At 36.5% G+C, this 21,868-nt stretch overlaps 1 protein-coding gene across 45 annotated transcripts in view; it reads left to right on the forward strand.

Annotated features, from left to right (window-relative positions):
* ZBTB20 (zinc finger and BTB domain containing 20) overlaps window positions 1–21,868 on the forward strand; it is an 825,041-nt gene that overhangs the window by 208,393 nt on the left and 594,780 nt on the right. For all 45 annotated transcript variants that reach the window (XR_014077377.1, XR_014077378.1, XR_014077376.1 and 42 more), the window contains one exon: window positions 17,233–17,278. The gene's annotated coding sequence lies outside the window, so the exon portion shown is untranslated. The remainder of the gene's footprint in view (window positions 1–17,232; window positions 17,279–21,868) is intronic.

Genomic DNA, 21,868 nt, shown 5'->3' on the forward strand with positions numbered 1-21,868 from the left:
AGAATGCTACAATTGGAAAGTAGAAAAAAAAATCTATTCTAGCCTCACATTTCACATAAGTAAACTCAAGCCTTGATAGGAACTTGTCCGAAGTCCCACAGCTGCCTAGTAGTGGAACCATATCTTCTGATGGTTGATGGTGGTAGGGGCAGTGTTTTTTGCTGTAGCCTAATAGAATTAGATCCAGAAGCATACCAAAGGAGAAAAAGATATTTCTTGTAGAGACTATATTCTTGCTGAATGTTAAATAGGATTTTCTTTCCTTACCATCTGATATAAACATATCCTATAATGCATCAAGATCTGAAAATAGACCTTGTAATGATAGAAATATATGGGCTCTATTGTCAACTATAAAGTGAATTTGCTTTAGCTTCAACTGAAAAAAATATTTTGCATTTGAGTGTGTGCTTGTTTTTAATTTAGAAAATATAATTTACTTGGAACTTAATTATTATTAGTTCTTGAGATAGTTTTTCAAGCTTTGAGATATGTTATGGATTACTGTAAATCTTGGCAAAGAATTTTGGACAGAGATTCTTTTAGTTTCTTTTGTTTTTCTTGCTTTGGTTTTGGGATTTGATGAAGGGTGTTGGTCTTGAGACATTTGACAGATACTTTTTTTCCCACTCTCCAAAGTTTTGAGAAATATTGCTCAAAAGTTTGGGAAGTGGGAAAATATATACATACACATATGTATATGTGTATATACATATGTGTATATATATATATATTGACTTGCATTCTTAGCTATTTGGTGGTACATTATTTCTTTAAATTTGCTTATTATCCACTTTATTTTCCCCTTTCTTCATGTGTTATTGTTTAAGCCTCTTCCAAAAGCAAGTGATGTTTCTAACCCATTGACTTCAAATCTTATCTGTACTTCTTGGTACCTATTTAGATCCTTCTATTCCCAGAATTAAGCATAATTCATGAGTTACTTCTGATGTGGAGAAATAAATCTCTAATCAAACAACCCATCTACAAATAACAGCCATAAGCTCTGACCAAAAACAAAACCAAGGTAAAACAAAACAAAATACAATGATATTAGCATTTTGGAGAATGAACAATAATAGAAGGAAGCTTTTTAGAAGGGAGTTGAAACTTGTATTAAGCAATTAGCAGAGGGTGGGGTGAGTTCCATGTTTTTGTGGCTTTTCTTGAGAGCATCTATAGTTGTAGTGGCAAAAAAAGAAACTAAACTTCAAAAGAGAGCCTGATGCTTTCAGACTGGAGGAATATGGGAAGGGACAGGGATGCCAGAGAATGAGAGGTAACTTAAGAAAAGAAAGAGACAGAGATGGGAAAACTCAAATTCCATATTCAAGCTCTGCCTACCTCTTTTTGGCTGACCCCAGAACCATACATGCACAGGGCAGACTGAAAGCGATTGGAACAGATCTGAATAGGACAGAGTTTGCAGCTTGAGATTAGCCAAGCTAATGACTGGCTGGAACAAAAACACCAGCATTCTCTGTTTCTGTATAACTGAATCCAGAATTTTCACCGTTAACATTGACAGTGTCCAAGATACAACCCCAAATTAATTCAAATACAAAAAACATGGTAAATTGTAATCCTTTCTCAAAGGGAAAGAAAACCAATAGATGAAAATTCTGAAATGACCTGGATATTAAAATTATCAGAAAAGAAATTGAAAGAAGCTGAATTATTAATTATAATAGCTGAGTGAAGTAAAAGAAAATATGGTTAATATGAATAAAAAGATAGGAAATATCAGCAGAGAAATTCTAAAATATATATCTGTATTAAAGAATGAAAATTTTAGGACAGAAAAATACATTATCTGAAATAAATTCCCGAGTAGGCTTTTTTTTTTTTATATAAATTTATTTATTTTAGTTGGGGGCTAATTACTTTACAATATTGTAATAGTTTTTGCCATACATTGACATGAATCAGCCATGGGTTTACATGTGTTCCCCTTCCTGGACCCCCCACCCACCTCCCTCCCCATACCGAGTAGGCTTAATAGCATAATGGATGTGGCTGAAGGCTAAGTCAGTGAACTTGAGATAGATAAATAGAATTCATCCAATCTGAAAAAGGGTAATTAAAAAAAAAGAATGGAAAGAATAAGCAGAAACTCAGAAGCCTGAAGGAAAATCTTAAAACATCTAGTATATATGCCGTTGAGAATGGGCAGGAAAATTATTTAAGAGTTTTAAGAATAAAAGTAAAAGTTCCTAAAGATTTTGAAAGACATATATATTCAAGGAGTTTACCAAACCCCAGACACAACAAATTTGATGAAAACAATGCCTAGGCATATCATAGTAAAATTACTGAAAGCTAAAAATAATATTGCATTCAAAATTATATTTAGTGTTATTTAGATATTACAATGTTGTATTTGAATATATTTTTAAAAGATGAGGAAACAGTAGAATATAGTGTTTAAGTAATAGGCTTTAGTCTCCTAATATCAAGCTCTGCCACTTATTAAGTCTATGACCTTGAGACAGTTTCTTTTCTTAGAACACCATTTTCTGCCTTTATAAAATGATGATAAAGATGCAAATAACACTACCTTATGTGGATGATGTATAGATTAAATTGTATATGCAGGACTCTTGGCAAAGCACTTAGTGGAATTTAAATAAATGATAGTTCTTGTTACCTTTTTTTTTTTTTCCTGAATGCTCTTTGCTTGGTTGTACTTCTTAATCCTTATTATAGAAAATAGTTTTCCTTTCCTATAATTCCTTTTTCTAATTTTGGTTGAATATTTAATAGTCTTGTATAATAAGTTAAGATGCTTTTCCAGTTTTTGCAGTATAGTTTTTATAACAGACTATACTGGTTTTTGAAGGTTTATTAAGTTTTGCTTTTAAATGTACTTGGACTTGTATAGGTGCCTGTGTGTGTATGTGTGTGTGTGTGTTTATCTAGATTTCTAACTGCTTAGGTAATATTTTAATTTATAAAAATCTATTCAGATTTTCTAATTCCTCTCAAGCTAGTTTCATTTTCAACAAAAATGTCCTTTAAGTTTTAAAATAGCTTTAGTAATTGGTTCAAATAAATAGCATAAAATTGTTCATGTACATGCATGCTCAGTCACTAAGTCATGTCTGACTCCTTGTGATTGTAGCCACTAGGCACCTTTGTCCATGGGATTTCCCAGTCAAGAATACTGGAGTGGGTTGCCATCTCCTCCTCCAGGAGATCTTCCTGACCCAGGGATCAAACCCATGTCTCCTGAATCTCCTGCACTTCAGTCATGTCAGACTCTTCAGAATGCTATGGACTGTAGCATGCCAGGCTCCTCTGTCTGTGGGATTCTCCAGGCAAGAATATTGAAGTGGGTTGCCAGGCCCTCCTCCAGGGGATCTTCCCAACCCAGGGATTGAACATGTGTCTTCTGTATCTCTGTATTGGCAGGCAGAGTCTTTACCACTGAGCCACCTGGGAAGCCCTTGTGAAAGTGTGAAAGTGTTAGTTGCTAAGTCATGTCCGATTCTTTGTGACTGCCTGACTGTAGCTTACCAGGCTCCTTTCTCCATGGGATTTCCCAGGCAAGAACATAGGAATGGGAGGCCATTCACTTCTCCAGGGGATTTTTACCAATGCAGGGATTGAACCCCAGTCTTCTGCATTGCAGGCAGATTCTTTACCATCTGAGCCACCATGGAATCCCTTATGGATATATAAGGGAAGCCTTTATAGATACATAAATATAAATTTTATATTTTTATATTTATATACAAACACCATTGTATATATTGCTATTCATTCATCTGTCAGTGGACATTTAGGTTGCTTCCATATCTTTGCTACTGTAAATAGTGCTGCTATGAACATTGTGGTACATGTATCGTTTTGAATTAGAGCTTTTGTCTTTTCTGGGCATCTGCCCATGAGTGGGATTGCTGGATCATATGGTAGCTCTATTTTTAATTTTTTAAGGAACCCCCATACTGTTCTCCATAGTGACTGTACCAGTTTACATTCCTACCAACAGTGTATGAGAGGATTCTATGTTCTTCACACCCTCTTCAGCATTTATTATTTGTAGACTTTTTGATGATGGCTATTTTGACTGGTATGAGGTTATATCTCATTGCAGTTTTGATTTTGATGTTCTCACTTTTAAAATGACATTTCATTTGACTATATAAACTACAGTACTTGTTTTCCATCAATACTTTGAAGATACTATTCCACTGTTTTCTAGACTCTGTTGTTGCTGTTGAGGTGTTAAATATCAGTTTAGTTGAGCTTCCTCTATAGATAATTTGTCCTTACTCTCTGTCTTTAGTATTTGTACAGATTGTGGATTTTTTGACTCTAAGGTTCATTCTTTTCTCTTCTTCTTGGTTGTTTTTGAAGAAAGCTGACAATCCAGGCTGAGTTTCCTAGGCTCCAAAATCAGTTTTCTTCTGTCTGGGCTCATCCAGTGGGAATCATTGGTAACTGACTGGAGGAAAGGAGAAATAAAAATATTTCTCCTTTGCCAACCTGGGTTACATTTCCAAGTACTGCTGCTTCTCTGTGGTAACCCACTGGTTCACCAGGACTTCCTGTCTTACCCCTCTGTCCCTTGCCATCGCTAAAAAACTTCTGGGTTGTGTCACCATACCTCGGTTCACTTATCAGCCTCGTCTGCATACTTCATATTATCTCATTTTAAACACTATGAGTCGTTTTTTCTTTGATTGGATCATCAGTGATACAGTGTTCTAGATTTCATTATAATGTCTCTAGGTTTGAATTTATTTTTAATTATTATTCTTAGGACTTGCTTTATACATCTGATGTTTCATATCTTTCTCAGTTTTGGAAAGGGTCCCTTATTGCCGAGATATTGTCTTTTTGTCTTTATTTTCTCATTCCCAACTTTAGACATATGTTAGATATTTTTATTCTGTTCTTCATATTTCTTAATCTCTTTTCTTAAATGTTTCATTTTTATCTTTTTATTCTGGGTAAATTCCTTAGAATTATCTTTCATTTCAGTAATTCTTCCCTTGTCTGGCATCTAATGTGAGATGTAACTTTTCACTTTAATATAAATTTTATTCCTATCACATCTGCTTTTTCATGTTTTTTCTTATTTTTTCCTCTTTCTGTAAATATTTTTTTATCATTTTAAATGTTTCACCCCACTAAATTCTGATATTAATATTCTCTTCTTTCAGTTCTTAAGGCTGTGCCCTCCCAATTCATTTTCTAGCTTAACACTCATATTTGATGTAAAGCACTTTTGTGTCTGCTGATTCATATTGAAAAAGCTTTTCTTTATCTCTGATATTTCTGATATGTAAGCTCTTCTTAATTGCAGTTTGCTTTACCTGTGAGACTCCCACATTATCTAGGTTGTTGAAGGTGTCCTGCTAGAGAGGTTTTTTTTTTTGTCTTCTTCTTTCTTTTTCTAGGTAGTCCATGCATATTACCTGATTGCCATTCTCTGTGATTGCCATTATTGTACAACTACCTTTTGTCCCTGAGTCTTCCTGATTATTACTGAATTGGATAATACCCCCGGGATGTTGTGGGAATATCATAAGACCTTGTCCTTCACATTCCTTTTCTTCCTGTCTTTTTGGAATTTTAATTTATTGTAAGATTAAACATTTTAAGTTTTGTTAAAGTATATGCTTGTATATTTTCTGTTTTAAATATGGTGCCCCTATGTTTTAACAGGAGCATTTCTAAGATTTTATAGAAAAGAGTAGAGCATACTTCTCCCAGGGGAATTTTTACCATTCCTTTGGCTTAAATGTTTTTGTTTGTATTTTTTTCCCAAGGATACCTTCCTAACGCATTTAGGAAGGTATTTATTCCGGTCTTTACCTGAATGCGATCATTCAATGATACTGTCACTACCCATCCTATCTGAAATTTCAACCACAAATTTCCCATCTTAGAATTTATTTCTCCTTTCCTCACTTTATTTTAATTCGTAGCATTGACCATTGTCTATCATTCTATGCATTCAAATTATTTTCCTTGCTTATTTTCAGTTGCTCACACAAATACATAACTTCCTTGAGATCAGAAATTTTCATCTGTTTTGTTCTTTCCTATATCTTCAGCACCTAAAATAATGACTGGCTCAAAATAAAGATGCAATAAATATTTGCTTAATGGGTAAAATATTCAATGGCTGTACATTGTGTGCCTGTCCCTGACCTAGGTGGTGATGATATAAAGGAAAGAAAAATGAGCTAGATTCCAGCCCTCATGAAGATGGCAGTCTTACAGAGAACATAGATAGACTTAAAAGTCAGTTTATCACAAGTAGACAAAGGTTATAATTTCAAATGAACTCTTTTAATGAACTTATGATATCAGGTAGGCATTCTTTGAGGTTGCATGGTGCTTACTTTTGATATGCAATGCTTCTAAGGCCTTTTATTCTTTTTCTTATTTTGAGAAGAGACCAAAGAATACACAAACAAACACATTAGACACAATACTTAGAAAACAATTTTAATGAAGGAGCTGACATAAGTTTGACTAAAGTAGTAAGAAAATGAAAGCAACTAATTATAAAAAATGACACTTAAAAGTATCTTAAATGATACTTAAAAGGCACCTTATCTGCCTCCTATGAAACCTGTATGCAGGTCAAGAAGCAACAGTTAGAAATGAACATGAAACAATGGTTCAAAATTGGTAAAGGAGGTCATCAAGGCTGTTTATTGTCACCCTGCTTATTTAACTTATATGGAGAGTACATCATGCAAAATACTGGGCTGGATGAAGCACAAGCTGGAGTCAAGATTGCCTGGAGAAATATCAATAACCTCAGATATGCAGATGACCCCACCCTTTTGGCAGGAAGCAAAGAGGAACTAAAGAGCCTCTTAATGAAGATGAAAGAGCAGAGTGAAAAAGCTGGCTTAAAACTCAACTTTCAAAAAACTGACATCCAGTCCCAAGACTTCATGGCAAGTAGATAGGGAAGCAATGGAAACAGTGACAGACTGTTTTCTTGGGCTCCAAAATCACTACAGATTGTGACTGCAGCTGTAACATTAAAAGACACTTGTTCCTTGGAAGAAAAGCTATGACAAACCTAGACAACGTATTAAAAAGCAGAGACATTACTTTGCCTACAAAGATCCATCTAGTGAAAGCTATGGTTTTTCCAGTAGTCATGTATGGATGTGAGAGTTGGACTATAAAGAAAGTTGAGCACTAAAGAATTGATGCTTTTGGATTGTGGTGTTGGAGAAGACTCTTGAGAGTCCCTTGGACTGCAGGGAGATCCAACCAGTCTGTCCTAAAGGAAATCAACTCTGAATATTCATTGGAAGGACTGATACTGAAGTTGAACCTGAAGTTCCAATACTTTGGCCACATGATGTGAAGAGCCTGATTCATTGAAACAGACCCTGATCTGAGAAAGAAAGAAGGCAGGAGGAGAAGGGAATGACAGAGGATGAGATGGTTGGATGGCATCACCGACGATTGATGGGCATGAGTTTGAGCAAGCTCCAGGTGATGGTGAAGGACAGGGAAGCCTGGCGTGCTGCAGATCATGGGGTCGCAAAGAGTCAGACGTGACTGAGCGACAACAATGACAACATGAAAAATGAATTTTCAATAAAGTTTTCATAATATCCAGTTTCTTCCAGTGCCACTGTCTGATAATCACAAATGCAAAGAAGGGGCCTAACTCTAAATTCTGATGCCCTGTAGTTGTACCTAAAGAGCTGGTACACATTTGCCTTTTACAACTCTGCAGGTAGCACACAGAAGAGGATATGCTGTTGCCTTATCATAGTAAATAATAAAGTTCATGGCTGTATTTACACAGGTTGAGTTTTCAGCATGTGAATTCCCGTGAAGAATGTTAAATCTCTAATAGGTATTTAATGTACATTTCAGTTGATTTTTCTACTAACTATAATGGTAGTAATTATTTTATTTATATGTGGGAAAGGTGTGTCACCTAAGAAAAAGCTAACAGATTTTTTGTCAATTTTTCTTTTATGTTAAAATGTCTTTCCATTTCTAACGGCTATTATGTTCCTACTGCTCTATCTTGTTTTTTTATTTTATTTTTTTTACTTATTGTCCCTCACATCTACTTACTTTTTTCTTGCCTTTAAATCCTTTTTCTTTTATTTTTCTCTACCCAAAATGTCTGTTCCTGGGCTTTTAGTCAAATCATATCTCTATTTTGCTGCAGACATTGGCTGTCCAACACAAAAGAACTAATTTGTAGTAAGCCCCTTCTCCTAAATGCCATGAATTATACTATCAGTTGCTTTCATATATACAATCTTATTCAATTACCATTAAAAACTCTGCATGTTAGACAAAAGCCCTCCATTTTTAATAAGATGAAACTGAGTATTTAGGGAGATTATGTAAGTTCCCCTAGGATACACACTTAGTAAGCTGAAATTCAAATCCTAAACTTCGTATTGGAAGTGGTTGCTGTTCTTATTATAATTCCATTGCTTCTCCTAGATATTGTACTTCCAGCGTACCTAGTATTGCTTTTGAAGTTTGCCATTGATTGAACAGAATTTATAATAAAAGAGTGCCTAAAGCTTCAAATCTTCCATGTGGCAGATAGACTTGGATGTAGAGAAAACAACAGTAGGGGTAGCTGTTACCTATTTAATTTTATAGTCTCTCTTGATTGAAAACTGCTGTTCCAAACCTTATATTTACACATCTGACCAATATTTATTGACTGTTTATTGTGTGTCAGGCACTAAACCAGACCCTGGGTATAAAGTGCCTCTATGGAATGTACAACCTAGTGAGGGAGAGGGAATAAACAACTAAACTAGTAACTGCATAGATAATGCAAACTGCAGTGGATTCCAGAAAAGAATAACATAATGGTTGGGTCTGTCTCAGGAACAGTAGTCAGATCCAGTCTCTCTGAGACCAAGGAGAACCACACAATTGGTTAGGAACTGCAGAACTCTTTCAGGGATCTGTGTGTGTCAAATTCTACCATACCAGCAATGCGCTGAAGAGGGAGATAAGGATCAACCTGTCCACCTCGGGATCAAACCAACCAGACTTTGTAATCTGTTATTAAATTTGAGACTCAGATTCTGTTAATTTAGTTTTGTACTGATTAAGAGGAAAAACAGGAATGAAGAGTCAAAGAAAGAAGCTGCAAGATCAGGCCTTTAAAGATTGAAAAAATATTTTGTTTAGAGATGTAGCTCTTTAATTTTTCAATGCATTGTGAATTGTTTAATCATTAGGAATAGATGTGACACAATTCATTCAGTATTCCTATACCCAATATTTAACCCAAATCCCCAATATTTAACCCATATATGTGTTAGTCACTCAGTCGTGTCCAACTCTTTGTGAGCTCATGGACTATAGCCCGACAGGCTCCTCTGTCCACAGAATTCTCCAGGCAAGAATTCTAGAGTGGGTAGCCATTCCCTTCTCCAGGGATCTTCCTGACCCAGGGACTGAACTCAGGACTCCAGCATTGCAGGTAGATTCTTTACTGTTTGAGCCACAAGGGAATCCCCATTTAACCCATACCTACTGTTTATTCCAATCCCAAAGAAAGACAATGCCAAAGAATGCTCAAACTACCACACAATTGCACTCATCTCACATGCTAGTTGGAGAAGGCAATGGCACCCCACTCCAGTACTCTTGCCTGGAAAATCCCATGGATGGAGGAGCCTGGTAGGCTACAGTCCATGGGGTCGCTGAGAGTTGGACACGACTGAGCGACTTCACTTTCACTTTTCCCTTGCATGCACTGGAGAAGGAAATGGCAACCCACTCCAGTATTCTTGCCTGGAGAATCCCAGGGATGGCGGAGCCTGGTGGGCTGCCGTCTGTGGGGTCGCACAGGGTCGGACACGACTGAAGCGACTTAGCAGCAGTAGCAGCACATGCTAGTAAAGTAATGCTCAAAATTCTCCAAGCCAGGCTTCAGCAATATGTGAACCATGAACTTCCAGATGTTCAAGCTGGTTTTAGAAAAGGCAGAGGAACCAGAGATCAAATTGCCAACATCTGATGGATCATCGGAAGAGCAAGAGAGTATGAGAAAAACATCTACTTCTGCTTTATTGACTATGCTAAAGCCTTTGACTGTGTGGATCACAATAAACTGTGGAAAATTCTGAAAGAGATGGGATTACCAGCCCGCTTGACCTGCCTCTTGAGAAACCTGTATGCAGGTCAGGAAGCAACAGAACTGGACATGGAACAACAGACTGGTTCCAAATAGGAAAAGGAGTACATCAAGGCTATATATTGTCACCCTGCTTATTTAACTTATATGCAGAGTACATCATGAGAAATGCTGGGCTGGAGGAAGCACAAGCTGGAATCAAGATTGCCGGGAGAAATATCAAAAGCCTCAGATATGCTGATGACACCACCCTTATGGCAGAAAGTGAAGAAGAACTTAAGAGCCTCTTGAGGAAAGTGAAAGAGGAAAGTGAAAAAGTTGGCTTAAAGCTCAACATTCAGAAAACTAAGATCATGGCATCTGGTCCCATCACTTCATGGGAAATAGATGGGGAAACAGTGGAAACAGTGTCAGACTTTATTTTTGGGGGCTCCAAAATCACTGCTGATGGTGATTGCAGCCATGAAATTAAAAGACGCTTACTCCTTGGAAGGAAAGTTATGACCAACCTAGACAGCATATTAAAAAGCAGAGACATTACTTTGCCAACAAAGGTCCGTCTAGTCAAGGCTATGGTTTTTCCAGTAGTCATGTATGGATGTGAAAGTTAGTCGGTGAAGAAAGCCGGGTGCTGAAGAATTGATGCTTTTGAACTGTGGTGTTGGAAAAGACTCTTGAGAGTGCCTTGGACTGCAAGGAGATCCAACCAGTCCATCCTAAAGGAAATCAGTCCTGGGTATTCATTGGAAGGACTTATGTTGAAGCTGAAACTCCAATACTTTGGCCACCTCATGCAAAGAGTTGACTCATTGGAAAAGACCCTGATGCTGGGAAGGATTGGGGGCAGGAGGAGAAGGGGATGACGGAGGATGAGATGGCTGGATGGCATCGCCGACTCGATGGACATGAGTTTGGGTGAACTCCGAGAGTTGGTGATGGACAGGGAGGCCTGGCATGATGCGATTCATGGGGGTCACAGAGAGTCGGACACGACTGAGCGACTGAACTGAACTGAACTGACTGTTTATTCATTCGGTTATGTACTAGGGACTAATGACATAATGGTGAATAAGACAAAACCTGTGTTTCCTATTTTTACAGTCTTATGTGAAAGACAATTACAATGCTGTGTGATGATAATTATGACAAGATTAAGCACAGGACATCCGATTCTCAAGGAGGTAACACCTAAATTAAGACCCCAGGAATGTGTACAAGCTGGTTAGTAGAATTTTCACATTCCCTAGGAATAAATCCTTTCCATAAGCATAGCTTCAAGTTGAGAATATTTTGAAAATATTATTTTTAACATTCTTCTAAGCTTTAATTTTGTTAATTTTCTTTACTAACCCTTAAACTTTAATGTACAAAGTTAAGTTTTAAAAGTCATCTATTAAAAAACTATTTTCTATTTAATAAAGTCTGAAGTGTGACTTACAGGATAGAATTATTAATATTTTGTATATTGTGGATCAGGATTCTATGGAGAGTTCAAATTCATCATGTTTATACATAAAATTTGATATTAAATTGTTTCATTTTAAGTGGTAGCCAATAATAATAGAAATTTTACATACAGAATTATTTTGTAAGCTTAGCTTTTACTGTACTCTGTAGCTTTATTAGAGCAAGTGTGAGCTAAAGTCTAGACAAACCAACTGTGCCTTTGGATTAACGGGTGTTTATCATATGATTTCCTTTTCCTTCCTTATTGCCTTTTATCTGTTTCCAGTTCACAGAGCTGATAAATAGATAACTTTTGCTTCTCTTTATTCCCCTTTCTGATAGGGCTAAATCTAACTTAGTAATTTATAAAAATAAGCATAACTAACAAGTTTTTCAAGTCTGCTTTTAAAATTATATTCCTCTTGATCTTCATAAACTTTCAGTTCAAGTAAACTCCAGAATTCAGGACAGCTCAATGTAAAAAAATAAGCTGGCTTTATTGATTATTAAAATCTGCATTTTATAATAATATAACAATGATTGAGCACCCAGATCGATTGTAGGTCTGGAAGAAGTAAATACATATTAAATAAAATAAAAGTATTTTAGATTATGTAGTATCTTTTCTTAAAATAGGCCAAATTTAAAATGTAAAACACTAAATAGTCCTAAAAATGCTCATTCAGTCATGGGGGAAATATGTTTTAGTTTAAATTTAGGCTCAGAGCTCTTTTATGGAGCCATTGCTCCTGCAGACCCAGCTGAGACTCTTTTCAGTGCCTTAAGTGAATTGCTATTGTTGTTGTTCAGTTGCTAAGTCGTGTCAGACTCTTGGGACTCCACGAACTGTATCACACCAGGCTTCTGTGTCCTTCACTATCTCCTGGAGTTTGCCTAAATTTATGTCCATTGAGTCAGTGATGCTATTTAACCATCTCATCCTCTGTCATCCCCTTCTCCTCCTGCCTTCAATCTTACCCAGCATCAGGTTCTTTTCCAATGAGTCGGTTCTTCATATCAGGTGGCCAAAGCATTGGAGCTTCAGCTTCAGCGTCAGTCCTTCCAATGAATATTCAGTGTTGATTTCCTTTAGGATTGACTGATTTGATCTCCTTTTAGTCCAAGGAACTCTAAAGAGTCTTCTCCAGCACCACAATAAGTGAATTAGATATTAGATTTATTAATGGCCCAAGAGGTAACATTAAACACCCCCTCTTCAATCACTGGCCAGGCCCATCCAATATGAAGGGAAGATAAACTTTCAGTCAACACAGCACAAAGTCAGACCTGTTCAGTTCCCACTGGGGAACACAGCTATGCCACCCTAGAAAGTAGAAAGAACTTAAAAAAAAATCCTCTATAGTATATCTCCATCAGGAATGGTACTGATAGTAACTTCACTGTCATAAAACCCAAACAGTTCTAGGGATTATGTAAACTGCAATGGATTCTAAAGACACTGTGTGACAATTCTTAGTTTGTGCTGTCCTCCAGATCAAAACAGAAACAAGGTCTAGAACCTCAGTATGTATTCATTTTTGTATTTTAAGCCCCGAGAGCAAAACCAATTGTAATATTTTTTACTTCTATTTCCAAAACCTTGTGTTATATGTGAACTCAGATCATTTGCAGAGTTTCTTTAGAATACATAAAAAAGTGATACTGTTCACATGTGATTTTTAGGGAGCCTTCAACACCCGGTCCTGACTCCAGCTGAATAATTATGTTTACCTTTACCCTTATAGTTCCATTTCCTGATTGTTTCAGTAAAGTGTAGACAGTGGTCCTTCAGTTTTCATTCAGAAAAATGGGCACATATGACTTAGATTCTACTGCCTTCCTCTTCCGTAATAGAATTGGTGCTTTAAAATGCTGGTTAGAGTTGCACATTATAGCTATTAATATTGTTCAAGTGTTTCCTGATTCTGGAGAAGGAAATGGCAATCCACTCCAGTGTTCTTGCCTGGAGAATCCCAGGGACGGCGGAGCCTCCTGGGCTGCCACCTATGGGGTCGCACAGAGTCGGACACGACTGAGGTGACTTAGCAGTAGCAGTTTCCTGATTCAGAAATATTCTGTGAACATCCAGCACATGACTGGCTCCTAGATGAGCTATGGAATAGAAAGTGATATATTGAGGAAGCTATCTTTCTAATTCCTTACTCCTTCTTTAGCTTAAAGGTACAAATATCCTCTCCTTTCCTCATACAACTAGGACAATACTAATAGCTTCTGTTCAGCAATGTTTACTTTCATACTGGGCGAGTTCTTTTACATGCCTATAGCATATAATGTCACATATAATGCTTAGTCACTCAGTCACGTCCAACTCTTTGCGAGCCCATGGACTGTAGCCCATCAGGCTCCTCTGTCCATGGGATTCTCCAGGCAAGAAAACTGGAGTGGGTTGCCATGCCCTCCTCCAGGGGATCTTCCCAACCCCGGGATTGAACCCAGGTCTCCCGCATTGCAGATGGATTCGTTACCATCTGAGCCACCCAGGGAAGCCCAAGAACAGTGGAGTGGGTAGCCTATCCCTTCTCCAGGGGATCTTCCGGACCCAGGAATCGAAACAGGGTCTTCTGCATTGCAGGTGGACTCTTTACCAGCTGAGCTTCCAGGGATGCATAGGCACAAACAGTCTTATAGGTTAGGTAGTATGATCATCATGTTTGTTGTTGTTTAGTCACTAAGTCATGTCCGACTCTTTTGTGACCCCATGGGTTGTAGCCTGCCAGATTCCCCCGTCTATGGGATTTCCCAGGCAAGAATACTGGAGTGGGAACTCCTGAATACTGAATACTGAAGTAGCAACTTCCTTCTCCAGTGGATCTTCCGGACCCAGGGATTGAACTCACATCTCCTGCACTGGCAGGTGTATTCTTTACCACTGCACCATCAGGAGAGCCTGATCATCATTTTACAGACAGGGAAAATGTAACTCATTTAAGATCATACAATTGAAAAGAGGGATTTAGAACTCAATTCCAGGTTTCTCTGGTAGCAAAAGCTAACCAGCTATCCACCATCCTGCCTCATATAACTCTGCTGTTGTCCCAGACCCACAGGTCATTGATCCCATAAGTAGCTTCTCTAACTGCATGGCACAGCCTCACACAGGCTGACCCCATTGACTGAACCTGAGGGCCATCATGTGGCACTAGCTTCAGAGAGGCAAATGCCCACTATGGTTATAGGTCACAAGGATACTGTGTGCTGCATTCTTTTATCTGCACAGCCTAGTGCTTCACATCCCTCACCACCAGCCACCTTGGTTATCAGGGATTCCCTCAGCACTGGTCTGTCCAGCCTTACCTCCTTTTCTTTCCCTGGAGGTGATTGCACAGTTTGTCTTTGGCAAAGTTAGCAAGTAACTCACTTATTTACTTCAGTTGACAATAAATAACTATATCTTGTTAACAATTGTGCATATGTTTTATGTAGCTTTAGATAATCTGAGACAGTCTTATACATCTGGTATCTGAGATTGAATCAATTTTCTTTCATACTGGTCTCCTAGTATATAAGTCTATTAACAAAAAGTAGTCTACATAAGGATAAAAAATACATACTTATAGTAATTTACTAGAGCATTTTATAAGTGATACACATTCATGTACTTAAGACTTTTTGAGTGTTATGTAAATATCAGTTTTCGCTCAATAATACAAAAAAGTAAACCTGGTATGTTTTCTCAAAGTGTGCCAGATCTGTCACGAATTCCTTAAATTGTATGTATTTTGTTTATGTCTTTATCTGAGCTGTATTACATATTTTTAATTTTGTTTTGTTTTTTGTTGTTTTTTTAAGACTATTATTTTGGATCAGTTTTGGATTCACAGTAAAATTAATAGAAACGCATTAATTTTAAAAGTACTTTTAAATTGTTAGCTCTATGAGGGTAAGGTGTTTTCTAATTTATCTTTTAAAATATAATGCTGAACAGTACTTTGCATACAATAGATGCTCACTAAATACTGTTGACTTATTAAATAAATTAGTTTGTAATAGGTTGAACAGATTTGTAGTCTTAAATTGTTCTTGCCATAATTTCACTCTGCATAATTAAGGAAGTTTTACTAAGATGATTAAAAAATGTATTATCAAATTACTGGTTTATATTCTAAAGCAATGGGATAAAAGAGACCCTGACTGTACCCCTATGAGGAACCAGGGAGGATGTGTTTTTCACTGTTGGTATTCTTAGTGGATTTCATGTGTGACTGAGTTAATTTATTTCACATACGAAGGTTAGATTTATCATTTTCATATGGCACTCTAAAACTTTTTTCCTTTACCCTTCTCTGACAACTAATGTATTTCTTATTATAAAAGTAATGTTTATTGTAGTGATTAACTATGTATGAAAGTAAAAAGAAAAAATTAAAATCATGCCTAATCTTATTATCCAAATATAATCACTGAATTTTTTGTGTTCTTTTTTTTTTCTCAGCCACACAAATTCTATTATGTCCATACAATTGGTACTCTGTGTGTTTATAACATACTTTAGAACCACGAACTACCCTGCAGATTGTTTCAAAATATTTCTTTATATGGATGTGCTATACTTTATTTTTCTACTGTTGAAAATTTAGCTTAGTTAGATTAGTTTTAGTTTTTTGCTAACATAAATCTCTGTTGATGTTCAGTTATGTAAGGTAGAGTTTTAGAATTAAAATTACTGTAGAATTAAAGATTCTGAATTTTAAATTCTTAATTATATTACTCAATAGTTTTCCAGAAAATTTTTAGCAATTCATACTCCTCTCAGAAGTGTATGAAGAGGTGTTTCATTGTCATCATAAAAATTGATAATTTTTTTCACACTTTTAATCAAGTTTTATCGACTAGACCTAGTGACTTTAATATGTTCCTGTCATCAATTATGTTCAGAAGTATAGAGGTTAAATATTTTAGTTTGCTTTCAGAGAGATTATGAAATATGTTTAAGGGTCACAGTAGTTCAGAGGCTGCATTTTGCAATACAGTTTCCACCTTCATGCAAATATTTTTTGAGTCTAATTGAAAACTCTGCCTACTTTGTTTAAGCTGGACTTCTTTACCAATACCTACTTCAATGGCAGTTTTCTCACTGTGTTGCATTGAGGCATCATATCTAGTGTGGCTTTAGCATTTCCTCTTATAGAAATCTCATTTCTATTTGCTGTTGTAACTTGAAATTAATGAGCATAGAGCTTATTTTTATTTATTTATGCATTTCTGTGGACTGCTCTACAAAAGCACCTTTCTTTCTCACCAGTCCAAACTGAGCGTTGATGAATCTGAGTGTAGATGAATCTGAGTAGCAGTCATATTTGTATTAGGAAGGCAATAGTCATGGAAGAATACCAAAGAAAAAAATCAATTTTAAGTGTTTGTTTCTTCCTCTGGTAAAAATATTTTTGTTTCAGATACCATGGTGAGTCTTAGTCCCTTGCTGGTACTTGTTTTTGATCACACTGCTCCAGGAAGCTGTGTGTGCATATATTCACACATATGAATTTAAGATGAACTGAAATATTGTATGGGGAAAATTCATATATAAAATAACCCACCTGTTTAAGGACTACAGTCTTTTCTACTTCTCTGCATAAATTGTCTCAGCATAAATACTGGCTCCACTTCGAAAATTATTTTTACTCACAAAATATATTTGTTTTACATTTCAGAGTACCTGATAAATTGCGAGTCTGTCTGTGCCCCATAGCTGCACAGGTATGTATATGAATTACCTATAGGTATGTTAATCTACATATTAGCTGGTAAGTGATTACATTTGGGGGCATTAAAATTACTTACAGGTTTCATAATGTGAAAATGTTAATTTTTGGGTACCTTCAAATATTGACAAGCGTCAAAGGGATATTACATTTTATACATACCTTGCATTTCACTCTATTGTAAGAATCAAATAAACATTTCTAAGGTTTGATGAAGCAGAATAATTTTAGTTACAAAGCATTCATCTAATGGAAAGATTAGAGACTGTTTTATGGAACTGTTCTATTAAAGCGGCTCCTGATGTGGGATCAGAGACTATTGCAAAACCACTGTTTTTGACACTATTGTTTTATCTTAAAACTTTTTTTATGTTACTTTTGAGTTTATTTTCTGAGGTGGCTGCTTTAGGTAAGGAGTAGTTGCAGATGTACTTCCTGTCTGCTGCACTGTCTCAAGCACGAGGGTAATGGAAAAAAAAATGTTTGCACCTGTTTAAAAATCTCAACTGTGTGGTGTTGTGGTTTCTGGGCAACAGGCAGGAATTCTCAAAAGCTTGGTTGCACCTGCTCAATTGTTGTTTGCAGCTGTGTCATATGATTGAGTGCACAGAGAAGCTTGTTAGCAGTTTGCTTGTGCTGTTACATATTATGTGTCCTCCAAGTTTGAAAGATTCTTGCTTAATGTAGTCCTTGAGCTATTACATTGGTTTATTATAAAACTCATTGATTTTAGTTCCCAAATATTTTATCCAAATTCTTCGTTCTCAGTCTCAAATATTTTCTTAGCAACTGTTGACTGCCCTAGATAATGTGTATGCTAACTTCTCCAAAGAATACCTGGAGAGAGTAGATCTCTCAAGATAACTGGGTTCATAATAATTTTTGTCCTCATAGAGACATTTTCTGTTTGGCTCAGTTTCACTATGTTGGCAACCCCACTATGTGAGGCTGGATGTAGTTATTGATCCATTTAGCTGAACAGATTTGAAAGCATTTGGCTATTAGTGGACACATGGGGCATATTCAGAAAATGTAAGTGATATTAAGAAAATCCAAGATGATTTCTTGATTTGTGCATGTGTCTCCATTGCAGCTGAGTGGAAGTGAGAGAGAAAATAAGGAAAAATTAGATAATTATCTTTGAAAAGGAACTAAAATCCAGATGTAAAATTTAAGACTGGAATATCATCCTTTAGTTTTATCAAATCCTGAAATTGAAAGTGAAAGTCGCTCAGTCTTGTCCAACTCTTTGCGACCTCATAGACTGTACAGTCCATGGAATTCTCCAGGCCACAATACTGGAGTGGGTAGCCTTTCTCTTCTCCAGGGATCTTCCCAACCCAGGGATTGAACCCAGGTCTCTCACATTGCAGGCAGATTCTTTACCAGCTGAGCCACAAAAGAAGTCCTTTATCAAATCCTAGTCACTTGATGTTTTTTCCTAAGCATTTCTGTTTGTGATGTTTCTTTTAGGTAACAGCTCTACAAATTTTCTGACAAGTATTTTTAACATAGACAAGCTATTATGAACTATATCCTGTACTAGTTAGGTAAAGTTTTATAAATACAATATAAAAAGTGGCAACTCAATATACGAAGCATTTAATTAAATAATTTATTTGGTAGTGCCAAATTCGTGATATTGAAAACTTATTCAAATAACTTGCATTAGTCTTTTTAAAAATGCTAATGAGTTTCTATTGGTAGTTAGTAACATAAAATCTTAGAGTTTGTGTATTTTCTCCTTTTATTGACCTGTTCAAATCTGTTTTGTTTAAACTACCATAATATGAACTTAGTTGACCTCTTTGGGAGTAAGAAGCATAGGTACTGAGCTAAGTGTATGGTTTCCCACGGTCTCTTTTTTTTTTTTTTTTTTTTTTTTATAAATTTATTTATTTTACTTGGGGGCTAATTACTTTACAATATTGTAATAGTTTTTGCCATACATTGACAAGAATCAGCCATGGGTTTACATGTGTTCCCCTTCCCGAACCCCCCACCCACCTCCCTCCCCCTCCCATCCCTCTGGATCATCCCACTGCCCCGGCCCCGAGCCCTTGTCACATGCATCGAACATGGAATGGTGCTCTGTTTCACATATGACAATACACATGTCTCAATGCCATTCTCCCAGAACGTCCCACCCTCACCTTCTCCCTCAGAGTCCATAAAATTGTTCCATGCATCTGTGTCTCTCATTCTGTCCCGCATATAGGGTTATCGTTACCATCTTTCAGATTCCATATATATGCATTAGTATACTGTATTGTTGTTTTTCTTTCTGGCTTACTTCACTCTGTATAATGGGCTCCAGTTTCATCCATCTCAGTAGAACCGGTTCAAATGTATTTTTTTTAATGGCTGAGTAATATTCCATTGTGTATATGTACCACAGCTTCCTTATCCATTCATCTGCTGATGGACATCTAGGTTGCTTCCATGTCCTGGCTATTGTAAACAGTGCTGCGATGAACATTGGGGTACACGCGTCTCTTTCAATTCTGGTTTCCTCGGTGTATATGCCCAGCAGTGGGATTGCTGGGTCATATGGCAGTTCTATTCCCAGTTTTTTAAGGAATCTCCACACTGTTCTCCATAGTGGCTGTACTAGTTTGCATTCCCACCAACAGTGTAAGAGGGTTCCCTTTTCTCCACACCCTCTCCAGCATTTATTGCTTGTAGACTTTTGGATAGCAGCCATTCTGACTGGTGTGAAATGATACCTCATTGTGGTTTTGATTTGCATTTCTCTAATAATGAGTGATGTTGAGCATCTTTTCATGTGTTTGTTAGCCATCTGTATGTCTTCTTTGGAGAAATGTCTGTTTAGTTCTTTGGCCCATTTTTTGATTGGGTCATTTATTTTTCGGGAATTCAGCTGCAGAAGTTGCTTGTATATTTTGGAGATTAATTGTTTGTCTGTTGCTTCATTTGCTATTATTTTCTCCCATTCTGAAGGCTGTCTTTTCACCTTGTTTATAGTTTCCTTTGTTGTGCAAAAGCTTTTAATTTTAATTAGGTCCCATTTGTTTATTTTTGCTTTTATTTCCAATATTCTGGGAGGTGGGTCATGGAGGATCCTGCTGTGATTTATGTCGGAGAGTGTTTTGCCTATGTTTTCCTCTAGGAGTTTTATTGTTTCTGGTCTTACGTTTAGATCTTTAATCCATTTTGAGTTTATTTTTGTGTACGGTGTTAGGAAGTGTTCTAGTTTCATTCTTTTACAAGTGGTTGACCAGTTTTCCCAGCACCACTTGTTAAAGAGGTTGTCTTTTCTCCATTGTATATTCTTGCCTCCTTTGTCGAAGATAAGGTGTCCATATGTGCGTGGGTTTATCTCTGGGCTTTCTATTTTGTTCCATTGATCTATATTTCTATCTTTGTGCCAGTACCATACTGTCTTGATGACTGTGGCTTTGTAGTAGAGTCTGAAGTCAGGCAGGTTGATTCCTCCAGTTCCATTCTTCTTCCTCAAGATTGCTTTGGCTATTCGAGGTTTCTTATATTTCCATACAAATTGTGAGATGATTTGTTCTAGTTCTGTGAAAAATACCATTGGTAGCTTGATAGGGATTGCATTGAATCTGTAGATTGCTTTGGGTAGAATACTCATTTTCACTATATTAATTCTTCCAATCCATGAACACGGTATATTTCTCCATCTGTTTGTGTCCTCTTTGATTTCTTTCATCAGTGTTTTATAGTTTTCTATATATAAGTCTTTTGTTTCTTTAGGTAGATATATTCCTAAGTATTTTATTCTTTTTGATGCAATGGTGAATGGTATTGTTTCCTTAATTTCTCTTTCTGTTTTCTCATTATTGGAGTATAGGAATGCAAGGGATTTCTGTGTGTTAATTTTATATCCTGCAACTTTACTATATTCATTGATCAACTCTAGTAATTTTCTAGTAGAGTCTTTAGGGTTTTCTATGTAGAGGATCATGTCATCTGCAAACAGTGAGAGTTTTACTTCTTCTTTTCCTATCTGTATTCCTTTTATTTCTTTTTCAGCTCTGATTGCTGTGGCCAAAACTTCCAAAACTATGTTGAATAGTAGTGGTGAAAGTGGGCATCCTTGCCTTGTTCCTGACTTTAGGGGAAATGCTTTCAATTTTTCACCATTGAGGATAATGTTTGCTGTGGGTTTGTCATATATAGCTTTTATTATGTTGAGATATGTTCCTTCTATTCCTGCTTTCTGGAGGGTTTTAATCATAAATGGATGCTGAATTTTGTCAAAGGCTTTTTCTGCATCTATTGAGATAACCATATGGTTTTTTTCTTTCAATTTGTTAATGTGGTGTATTACATTGATTGATTTGCGGATGTTAAAAAAACCTTGCATTCCTGGGATAAAGCCCACTTGGTCATGATGTATGATCTTTTTAATATGATGTTGGATTCTGTTTGCTAGAATTTTATTAAGGATTTTTGCATCTATGTTCATCAGTGATATTGGCCTGTAGTTTTCCTTTTTTGTGACATCTTTGTCTAGTTTTGGAATTAGGGTGATGGTGGCCTCATAGAATGAGTTTGGAAGTTTACCATCTTCTGCAATTTTCTGGAAGAGTTTGAGCAG

The sequence above is a fragment of the Giraffa tippelskirchi genome, chromosome 2 (assembly GCF_054371585.1).
Source record: "Giraffa tippelskirchi isolate mGirTip1 chromosome 2, T2T-mGirTip1v1.2.pri, whole genome shotgun sequence".
NCBI lineage: Eukaryota > Metazoa > Chordata > Mammalia > Artiodactyla > Giraffidae > Giraffa > Giraffa tippelskirchi.